Here is an 11927-nt window from a genome sequence, read left to right as displayed (position 1 = left end):
GGGTTTGTTCAAAGCACGCAGATTTAACTCCTGAACATGCATGAAGAATTAACCATTCAAGTTTGTTTAGTACAGATTAGGACCCAGTGAAATGAATTGGAGCTTCCAGTGTATGTTTCTTCTTCATCTGTTGACCCCCTTTCTCTGCCCGCTTTCTATCTCTTTTGGCACAGTGGCTTGGTGTTTAGCACTGCCTGTCTCATGGCATCAGGGACCCGGGTTCAATTCCATCCTCGGGTGATTGTCTGTGTGGAGTTTGCACATTCTCCAGGTGCTCCACTTTCCTGCAAAGAAATGCAGGTCAGGTGGATTAGCTATGCTAAATTGTCCATAGTGTCCAGGGATATGCAGGCGAAGTGGATAAGCTGTGGGAAATGCAGGATACAGGGATAGGGTAGAGAGGGTGGGTCTGGGTGTGATGGTCCTTGGAGGATCAGTGTGGACTCAATAGGCCAAATGAGATGTTAAACTGAGTCTCCATCTGCCCTCTCTGTGCTTGTTAGGATCCTGAAGCACTTTTGAATTAGTTTGAGGAGTCCTACTTGAAGTCCTTTTTGATTTCTCCTTTAAAGAATATTGATAAAAGTGATCTGGCCATCATCGCATTGCTGTTTTGGGAGCTTGCTGTGTGCAAACCAGCTGCTGACTTTCCAACTAAAACTAAGTTGTTGGTTGTAAAGCACTTTGGGATCTGGGCTTTGGTACATGGGTTACCAGTGAGAAATTTCCTGGCCAAGGGGATTGTAAGGAGTGGGGCCCATAATGGTAAGAGAAACCACTGGGGCTAAATATAGAGGTGGCTGAACCAGTGGTCTTTTAAGGAGCAGTGGGAGTTCACCCCAAAAGTAAGACACTCTGAGTGAATCTAAATCGGGAGGCTGGAAGTTACATGTTACTGTACCTGACTCTGGGCTGCTAAGTACCTCATGTCCACATAATACCCTACTCTGTCCTTTTAACACTGTTTGGTCAACTGGGCTCTGCGGAGGTATCAGTGAATTTTCTGGCACCTCTCCTGTGTAAACAGTGAAGACCACTCACAAAGACCTCCCAAAGAACAATGTTCTGTCTCTATCTCTTTGTATAAATAGGATTTACGATAAAGGCGGACATTTAAAAATAACTTTGCAATCTAAATGTGCAAATTGCACACAATAATTCATAATAATGCCTTCACTTTCTTATGTCTTACCTTAGTACAGTGTAGGCTAAGTATTAAATATTGTTGGTGTGACTACAACTTACTTATTCATACATTTTTGGGTGAAAAATTGGCTTTAAAGCATTGTGGAATCCAGAGGTTAGCAAAAGCACTGCACAAAAGATCACATAATTATATCTGGAGTCCTTTGTTGTTATCATTGAGAGTTAAAAGTTGCATAGGTTCAAGAACTGAACAAACATCCTTAAAAGATAACAAAGTGTGAAGCTGGATGAACACAGCAGGCCAAGCAGCATCTCAGGAGCACAAAAGCAGAGAGGGTCTAGGCCCGAAACGTCAGCTTTTGTGCTCCTGAGATGCTGCTTGGCCTGCTGTGTTCATCCAGCGCCACACTTTGTTATCTTGGATTCTCCAGCATCTGCAGTTCCCATTATCACCAACCATCCTTAAAACACATCTTTGCATGGAACTGGACAGATGGTTCAGCTGCAAATGATAGAGTTGCCAGGAGGGGGAGCTGGCGTGCTACATAAGCATCCCAGTTGAGCCTGTATCAATTCTAATGTGATGTTGTATAAGGTAATGGTTCTGAAAGTGTCAATGTTCATGTTACGTTGAGCTCCACTGCTTGTACTAATGTCACACAGTCTGTGAGTGGAGACAGTGAGTTATACCCAGGCTTTTGGGAGATTGCAGATGTATCTGTCAGTTTCCAACTAATATTCAGACGAAGGGTCACTGGATTTGAGACATTGACTCGGATTCTGTCTTTATGGATGTTGCCAGATTTGCTGGGCTTCTTAAGCACTTTCTGTTTTTGTTTCAGATTTCCAGCTTTTGCAATTTTTTTGTTTTAATTGCCCTAGATATGGTGTCTGACCAAATATACTTGTACTTATCACTCTCATGCAATAAACCTTCTTCTTATCTAAGAACTGGGCCTCTTCTGTAAATGTTCAAGGTTGGTATGTTCTCTAACACTAATCATGAGATAGACCCAAGACAAAGCAAAATTGATGGCAGCGAACTTATGTCAAACATATCTTATCCAGTACCACACAATGAAAGATATAACAAATATCACAAGGTATCAGCAGTGATTAAAGGAGAAATTAACGCAGGGACAGATCCTTCCTTTAATTTTTATATGGGATGTGGATGTCACTCGCTAGGCCAACATTAGCTGCCTGTCACACTTGCCTTTTGAGCTGATGAGAGTCAACCATAATGCCTTGTGTCTAGAGACACATATAGGTCAGACTAACTAACTAAAAATGACAGATTTCCTTCCCTGTAGGCTGTTGGTGAAGCAGATGAGTCTTTATAATGAGTAGCAATGGTCATCATTAAACTTTGTTTTAATCCCAGATTTTACAGAATACAAATTTTATCATCGACCACATTGGCCTTTGATTGCATGTGCACAGAACATTAGGCTGGGCTGTTACATCAACAGTCCAGTAGTATTTACAGAATGTCATCACTTTCCTCATGGATATCCTACATGTTCAGTGAAGCTCGAAGCTCGTCCAGGATGATTGTTTTCTCTTTAATCTTTTTAATCTCTTTCCCTTGTTAATTCCTTTGAAGTAGTTTACCCCTCAGTCTTGACTTGTCCCAAGATCATGTTAGAGGATTGCCACACTTTGCTGTTCACAGTGTGGTATCTAATTATTAGCTGTCCCAGGCCTATCCATGACAGTCTGGATTCTTACTTAAAGATTATCGTCTTAACTTGCACCCAGACCTGTTCTCTTATCATCCCTGTGCTTTCTGACCTGCTTTAGATCCTAGTCAAGCATCATCTTGGTTTTAAATTTCTTGACTTGTTCTCACCATTTTCCATGAATTTGCCTGTGCCTTATCTCTGTAATCTCTTAGAATCACACAAACCACTGAAGTATCTGCACACCACTAATTCAGTCCCCTTGTTATAGTAGCTTCACCATTGGTAGCCATGCCTTTAATTGCCTTGACACCAAGCTCTCCACCGCTCCTTCACCTTTTGAAACATTACTTAAAGTCTATTATTTGAATGTGTCATGGTCATTTGGCCTAATGTCACATTTTATGTCAAAATGCTCCTGTGAAATACGATAGGACATTGCAATGAAAGGTGCATCATAAGATCATTGAATCCCTACAGTGTGTGAAAGCAGGCCCATTGAGCCCACACTGACCTTCTGAAGGGCTTCACATCCCACCACCATCTCCCTGTAACCCTACATTTAGCATGGCCAATAAACCAAACGTGCACATCTTTGGTCTGGGGGAGGAACACAGAGAGAACATACAAACTTCACATAGATAGTTGCCAAAGGGTGGAATTGAACCCAGGTCCCTGGATCGGTGAGGCAGCAGTGCTAACCACCGTGCCAGCCTTGCTAGATATATATTGGTCATGGGAGGAATTAATATTAGCTTGGTTAAAGTGCCTGTTGGCCTGTCAGTGCTGTTCACACATCCCTTTCTTATCTCTCTACACACATACAATAGCCAAGAATGATAATAGCTTTACTCACGACACATCCTTGCAGCCTGATCATCTCACTGCACAGCTTTTCCGCCCAGTATTGGAAAAAGCTGAGGGGTGTAGGCAAGGGAGAGGCTGAAGGAGTCAACACTAGTTATCAAAGTGACATTGCAACAAGATAATACAGCTTAGTAATAAATTTTGACAATCTGGCATAATTTGACATTCTGAGTTTGTATCTCACACGGGAGGGGTTTGAGGGCTGACGATATTATTGTAATCAAGGGAAAGGGAGGCTAGAAGTGTCTAATGGGTGTATTTGAATTATGAAAATATTTGACAAGTTCAAAATAGAGGGTGTATTTCTTCTGGGAAATTCCAAATGTGGTGTCATTTATACAACCCAGTCATTAATAAATCCAATGGGAAATTCTTTACCCAGAGAGTGGTGAGAAGTTGGGATTCACTATCATAGGAAGTGGTAGCAATGAATAAGAAGAAGAAGAGAGACATTGAGGCATTTGCTAATGCATCTTGCTCATGCTGGACGGCATGATGGCTCAGTGGTCGGTATAGCTGCCTCAGAGTCTAGGGACCTGGGTTTGATCCCAGCCATGGGCAACTTTCTATCTGAAGTTTGCACATTCTCCCCATGTCTGTGTCGGTTTGCTCCAGTGTCCTCCCACAGTCCAAAGACATGCAGGTTAGGCGAACTAACTGTGCTAAATTGCACATGGTGTCCAGGGATGTGCAGGCTGGTTGGGTTAGCCATGGGAAACGTAGGGTTACAGGGGTAGTGGGGATGCTCATTGGAGAGTCAGTATGCACTGAATGGGCCAAATGGCCTGCTTCCACAGTATAGGGATTCTGTGATCTTGGATGCAGTCTGATGGAAAAAGGTTTTTGTGTGCTATGAACAGTAGGAGTCACCAGTTTGGGTTGAATGGCCAGTTTCTGTGCTGTATGTTTCACATAGTAGCTGTAATGAATCTGTCTCCCCTTCTTTTGTGCTGTTGTTCATTTTCTCACTTCATCTGTGTATTTTTCTCTTTCCATTTCTTTCCTCATTCTCATGGTATCATTATTTTCTCACTTAATCTGCTCCCTCTCTTCTTCCTTCTCACTGTCTTGCCTCCTTTCCTGTCTTTTTGCCCTTCCTCACTCCCACCCTCTAAATGGCAAAATGATGAGTTTGTGTTTGACTGTTTCAGGCCCCAGGTCCCTGTGATTCCATCAGTAATTTTTCCCCAAGGAGATTTCAGATCAGGCTGCAGCTCACAGAATTTAATGTCCTTTCATCTTTACCCAGGCAGTGCTATCATATCATCCTTGGTGAAGGGATTGACTAACAGCCGTTGAGCTGTTTGATGTGCGGCTTCGTTCCCAAAGCTTTAAGATAAACTCAATTAAGTTGTTAAGCCTCAAGAGTTGTCCTTAATCAAAACTTTCAGTTGACATTCTTGTTCTTCTGAGAGTGAATGCCGACTGTAGCTATGATCAAATTTCAGCAAATGTACAGCTGTAGCCTGAGAAAAAGCAGTCCAGGTCTTATATTTCCTTATGGCAAGTTGAGGAGGTTCATGAGCTTGCCCTGATTCTGAGGACAGTTGAAATAAAGAAACATAGAAAGTAGGAGTAGGCCATTCAGCCCGTTGAGCCTCCTCCGCTATTCAATATGATCATAAAACTCCAGAGCTTATTCCCACTTTTCCTACATACCCTTTGATCACTTTAGAACCAAGTGCTATAACCAACTCCTTCTTAGAATAGAATTAGCTTTATTGTATAAGTGGACACTTACAGTGACATCTTAGATTCAAAGGTCTGTAGGTATGGCTTTTTCAGTTACAGTTCTTAGAAAAATAGAGAAGTAACAAGTCCGGCATTGCAGATTTTAGGAATGAATTATGAAATGGAGAGAAAAGAATTCAGGACAACATTCTTCCAACCCAGTCCATGCTGGGCCTTGATATTGTACAATGTAATGGTTGCAACTGCTTTCTGTGGTAGGGAATGCCATAGGGATTCTTGCATTTGTGTAGCATTCTTTACAACTTCAGGCTTCAAGTGTAATCACCGTTGCAGTGTGGGAAAGACATCTGCTAATTTTCACAGAGCAACCCTCCCATAAACTGCAATGATCAGACAGTGTGTGTGTGATGTTGGCTAACACCTATGGTGAAACAGTAATAATAGGCAGAACACAAGGGGTCATGGTTAAGAAGGGGCAGGAACTTTGGACAGTTGTGGGTTTGGAGGAGATCAAAGATCAGGATAGGAGACGCCATGGAAGAATCTGCAGATGAGGATAAACTTTGAAATATAAGGTATGAATAGTGGCCAGGACACCTTAGAACTCTCTTGATCTTCCTCAGAACAGTGATGTGGAATATTTTACATCCACCTGAGAGAGCAGATGTGGCCTTTGTTCAATGACTCGTCGAGAAAAACGTTTCTAGCAGTGCAGTCCCCCAGTGCAGTAGAGCACCAGAACATCATATTGGAGGTAGTAGGAACTGCCGATGCTGGAGAATCTGAGGTAACAAGGTGTAGAGCTGGATGAACACAGCAGGCCAAGCAGCATCAGAGGAGCAGGAAAGCTGACGTTTCGGGTCTGGACCTTTCTTCAGAAATCCCTTTTTCAGAAATTTCTGAAGAAGGGTTCCAGACCTGAAATGTCAGCTTTCCTGCTCCTTTGATGCTGCTTGGCCGGCTGTGTGCATCCAGCTCTACACCTTGTTATCTCACAATCTTAGGGATCTGTGTTTGAATCCCCAAATGACCTTTCTACCCACAACTTTCTCAGTCAGAGGGAGAGAGCATGCAACCAGGTGCAAGATGACCAACATATGGGACAGAACCCCCACTTGAAACCTGCGCAGACCCTGTCATTGACCAATGTTTGAGTTATGGGGAGAGGCTGGACAGGCTGGAACATTTTTCACTGGAGCACAGGGGATTGAGGGTGACCTTACAGAAGTTTATAAAATCATGAGCATAGTTGGGTGAATGGTAGGTGTCTTTTCCCTAGGGTGGGGGAGTTCAAGGCTAGAGGGCATATTTTTAATATGAGAGGAGAAAGATTTCAAAAGACATGAGAGGCAATATTGCTGCAGCAGGTGTTTCCTGTGTGGAATGAACTTCCAGAGGAAATGGTGGATGTGTGTGCAACTTTAAAACACATTTATATAAGTACATGAAGAAAAAAATATTTGGAGGAATGTGGGCCAAGCTCAGGTAGGTTGAACTAGTTTAGTTTGGGATTATGGTCAGCATGGACTGTTTGGACCGAAGGGCCTATTTCCATGCTGTATGACTCTACGATTCCTGACTGTGCTCTGAGAACAAGGCTCCAGAATCCCAAAATGAAACAAAGAACAGCAAATGCTGAAGATGCTGAACAAGTTCAGAAATTGCTGGAGAAACTCTGTAGGCCCGGCAGCATCTGTGGAGAGCAAAAGCAGAGTTAACATTTCACATCCAGTAATCCTTCTTCATAGTTGTTCTGAAAAAGGGTCACTGGAATCAAAATATAAACTCTGTTTCTGTCTCCACAGATGAAGCCAGACATGCCAGGTTTCTGCAGCTATTACTGAACTTGATTCAGAATCTTCAATGCTCTCATATGGACAGCTATCTTCAGGGATGCCTGCCTGCTTTGGCTTGTCCTAGGATTGCCAGAAATTAAATATTTAAGCATTGGGGCAACTTGGGAGGAAAATAGAGATTTGCTTCTTCAGTGTCTTTGAACTCTTGTTTTTGGCAAGAACAGAGGAAATAGAAACAGGAGTGGCTGCTCTGCTCCCTTCAACCCGCTTCATCACCTGGCAGATCTGATTGTTTTCTTAACCATTGTGCCCTCTAAAGTGCACAGGACCAGAGGCTAACGGTTCTGGAAGCTGTCGACAGCAGGAAAAAAAGAGTTAGGGAGAATACGAGTCTTAACTGTATTTCCTTGCCTCTTTACCATTTCCCCTTGACTCATTTATTGATCAGTCAAACTCAGCCATGAATGTATTCAGTGACTCAGTCTCCATTGCTTGTTGGCCAGAGAATTCTAAACAGTCGCCACACTTTGAAAGAAGGAATTCCTCTTCGCCACTATCTTAAATGGAAGACCCATTAATTTTGAAATATTCCTCCTAGTTCTAGATTTCTAACATGGAGAAACATCCCCCCAGTATCTACCTGCCCACATCCCTCAGAATGATATCTGTTTCAATAAGATCACCAACTCTAATAGAAATAGGCTCAACCGGTTCAACCTTTCCCCAGAAGACAGCCTCTTCATTACAGGAATCAGCTGAGTGACCCTTTACTGAGCTGTTTCCAATCTGATTATAGAGCCATTGAGTCATATAGCATGGAAACAGACCCTTCGGTCCAACTTGTCCACCTCCCGAACAGCTATCAAAATCTGACCTAGTCCCATTGGCCAGCAGTTGGGTCTTTTCATGTAGCCATCTAGATGCTTTTTAAATGCTATGTTTGTACCAGCCTCCACCACTTCCTCTGGCAGTTCCACACACACACCACCATCTTTTGTAAAAAAGTTGCCCCTCAGGTCTTTTTTAAATCTTTTCCCTCTCACCCTAAACCTATGCCCTCTAGTTTTGGCTCCCCCCTGCCCTGGGGAAAAGACTTTGTCTATTCACCCTATCAATGCCCCTCATGCTTTTATAAACCTCTATAAGGTCACCCCTCAGCCTCTGATAATCTAGGGTAAAAAGCCCCAGCCTATTCAACCTTTCCCCAATTCAAACCCTCCGCTCCCTGCAACATCCTTGTAAATCTGTTCTGCACCCTCTTAAGTTTAACAGCATTCTTCCTATGGAAGCACAATCCGAATTAGACACAGTATTCTAAAAGTGGCCTCATCAATGTCCTGTACTGCTGCAACATGACATCCCAACTCCTATACTCAATGCAATAACCAACGAAGGCAAGCTTGTCAAACGCCTTCTTCACTCCCCTGTCTACCTCAAACTCCACTTTCAAGGAATGTGACCCTGCAGTCCCAGGTGTCTTTGTTCAGCAACACACTCCAGGGTCCCACCATTAACTGTATAAGTCCTGCCCTGGTTTACCTTAACAAAATGCAACACCTCGTATTATCTAAATTAAACTCTATCTGCCACTCCTTAGCCCATTGGCCCATCTGATCAAGATCCTGTTGTACTCTTCTTCACTGTCCGCTACACCACAAATTTCGGTGTCATCTGTAAACTTACTAACCGTAACTGCTATGTTCACATCCAAACTGTTTATATAAATGCTGAAAAGCTGTGGACCCAGCACCGATCCTCAAGGCACAAGTCACAGGCCTCCAGTCTGAAATATAACCCTCTACCCGATTAATCAATCCTAAAGTGAAGAGATCAAAACAGTGAAATACTATATAATTAGGCATATTTAATTAAATATAATGAATATAATATTGGAAATGGGGATGGAATGGCTGCTTGACTGGCATCTGGAATTATCCAATGGGATGATTAGAGTCTTATCATTGTCGAATCAGTGTGAAAGGGTAGGACATTGTGCATTTGGGGGTGCCAGAGAACCAACTGCAGGATGATTTCGAGCTGTGTGATCATTGCATCCAATGTGATTGCATCCAATCAGAGAGCCAAATCCTATTCAGTCTTCGAAGTCATCCCCTGTTTGGATTTCCTATTGTAGCACTGCCACCTTAGAGCCAGTCTGCAGCATAGAAATAGGCCATTTGGTCTATTTGTCCTACAAGAGAGAACTTCTTTGCCAACCTTCATCTTGATGTAGGACCATGTCCTTCTCATTCTTGATATATGGCCATAGCTTCCTCCTCTTTGCTCTGGTGCCTTAGCCTTCTTCCCCTTTTTATTTGCTGTGTTGTCTTCTTGCTATACTCTTTCCTCCTCTATGGTTCCATCTTCACACTCCTTTTCTGGGTAAAGATGTGAATCCCAATTTCACTGTGATTGGTTTTACATCTTGAAGTGCTCACACACACAACTAAACATTTTTTTCTCCATCACCATTTCACCCACAGTGTCCTTTTTTTCTCTATTAACCACCATCAGTAAGTCAGTCATGTTTTTTGATTTTGCTGTGATAACTGGGTCCTGGCAATTAACTTCATGTCTAAAACTGAAGCTTCACTGTATGCATGCCAATAGGTAAGACCACAGTGACAGGGGGTTAAATGAGGTATACAGGGGGTTAAATGAGACATGTAGGGGGCACAGTATCAGAATCTATCTGTGTCACTGCACTTCCTGGTCTTCAGAGTTCTGGGCTGGAGTTAATGTTGTGTTAAGACTGTTATATAAGAAAAAGGTAAAGGTAAGTTAAAAAATGAACATCAACCGGGTTTTTGTTATCAAATGTTATTGTTTCACGTTCAGTTGTGATTTCACTGTGAAAAAATATCCTGGTCTGATTTTTGCAAGTCATTTATTATGAACTTCAAAGAGAGGTTATTTTTAACTAAAATCACTGGCGGTTGAAATGATCAGGACACACTCAGTGCAAACAGGAGCACTAGAAATCCCCTATTACTCATTCACCATCTCATACTTAAAATACTCAAAACACAAGGGAAAACAAAATTGTTCTGATGAAGAGTCATCTAGTCTTGAAATGTTAGCTTGATGTCTCTCCACTGATTCTGTTACTTCTAGCATTTTTTTTGTTTTCAGTACAGATTCCAACAAAATTGCATTTCTCTGTCACCTTTCGCAACTACTGCAAGTTCCACAGAGTTTCACAGCTAAATAAATACATTTGAAATGCAACCAGACTTGCACTTTGGGAAATAGAGCAGCCAAATTTGCATGCAGCGTGCTCCCACAAGCAGCAATAACTGTTTAAACATGAAACACTTCTTTGTTATTTGTTCATGACGTCTGCATGTCAGTGGATACACCATCCACAGTTGCCCAGAGGGCAGTTAAGGGTCAACTAAATGGCCGTGGGTCTGAGATCACAGTTTGGCCAGACCAGGTAAGGACAGCACATTTCCTTCCTTAAAGTTAGCCAGGTGGGTTTTTGCATAGAACAGGCCATTAGGCCCTTTAGCCCTGTTCTACCATTCATTATGCCCATGGCTGATCATCCAAATTCAGTTCCCTGTTCCTGCTTTTTCTCCCATGCCCTTTGATCATTTTAGCCCCAAGTGCTAGATCCAGCTCCTTATTGAAATCATGCTTTGGTCTCGACTGCTTTCTGCAAAACCAAACTTCACCAGCTTAATTAGTTTTTGGTTGGGGAAACATGACCATTCAGCCAACTGCTTCACTCCAGATTTTATTGAATTTACTATCCACCATGATGGGATTTGAACCTGTAGAATATCGGTTTAGGGTTCTGGATTGCTACTCCAGTGGCATTACCACTACACCACTGAGTAGGATCTTTAATGTAGGATCAATTTTGATTTCTAACTGTGTGGATGAAGTGAGGAGGAATGTGGAAGATGTTGTATTGACAGCTTAGGAACAGTTTAAAGATAGGGTAGAAATTATTGAACTATGCTATAGTTTGCTGGGCTGCAGTTGCTGATCACTGTGCAATGAAACTAGTAATTATTTTAAAACCTCATGGTGTGTAATTGTGGATTCTGATGTTTGTTGTCAGCCTCTCCTCGTTCTGATTTAATGCAACCAAATGGCTCTGAGAGGTTGGTCAGATTGGAGTTACTTATGAGCCAGGCTGGTTAGAGACGGGTGGCTTTCTGCCCCAGACAGCATTGGCAAGCCAGTTTATTTTTACCACAATCTGACTCTTATCATATCAATGTTTTCATTCCAGTATTTGGAAACAAAATTCAATTCTTCAAACTGTCTTGATGGGATTTCAGCCAATTCTCGGTGAGTCATTAATACAACAACAGCATGGAAACACCACAGCACTAGAATCTATATATACTCCTGCAAATGAGGCATCAGACCTCATACTAAATCTCAGTCACTCACAGGCAAACAAATGAGATAGTGTTTGCTTAAAAACAAAGGATTGTGGTTCAGACTGTGATGCTGGGTAGACAGATGATGAGAGAAAGTGGAGCAGTGGGATATAGATACCAGGAATGGGGTGGGAAGAGGAGGAAGGACAGACATAAGGAAGAGACTGGGGGCCAGCAAGAGAAGTGGCTAATCCATGTCAATTTAGATGCTGGGTCAAAATCCTGGAATTCCCTCCCAAACAGCGTTGTGGGTTTACATGCAGCACATGGGACTGCAGTGGTTCAAGAATGCAGCTCACCACCAGCTTCTCAAGGGGTAATCGGGGATAGGCAGTAAATGCTGGTCC

This window comes from Stegostoma tigrinum, chromosome 37, assembly GCF_030684315.1.
Source record: "Stegostoma tigrinum isolate sSteTig4 chromosome 37, sSteTig4.hap1, whole genome shotgun sequence".
Lineage (NCBI taxonomy): Eukaryota > Metazoa > Chordata > Chondrichthyes > Orectolobiformes > Stegostomatidae > Stegostoma > Stegostoma tigrinum.
This window is presented reverse-complemented; position numbering follows the sequence as displayed.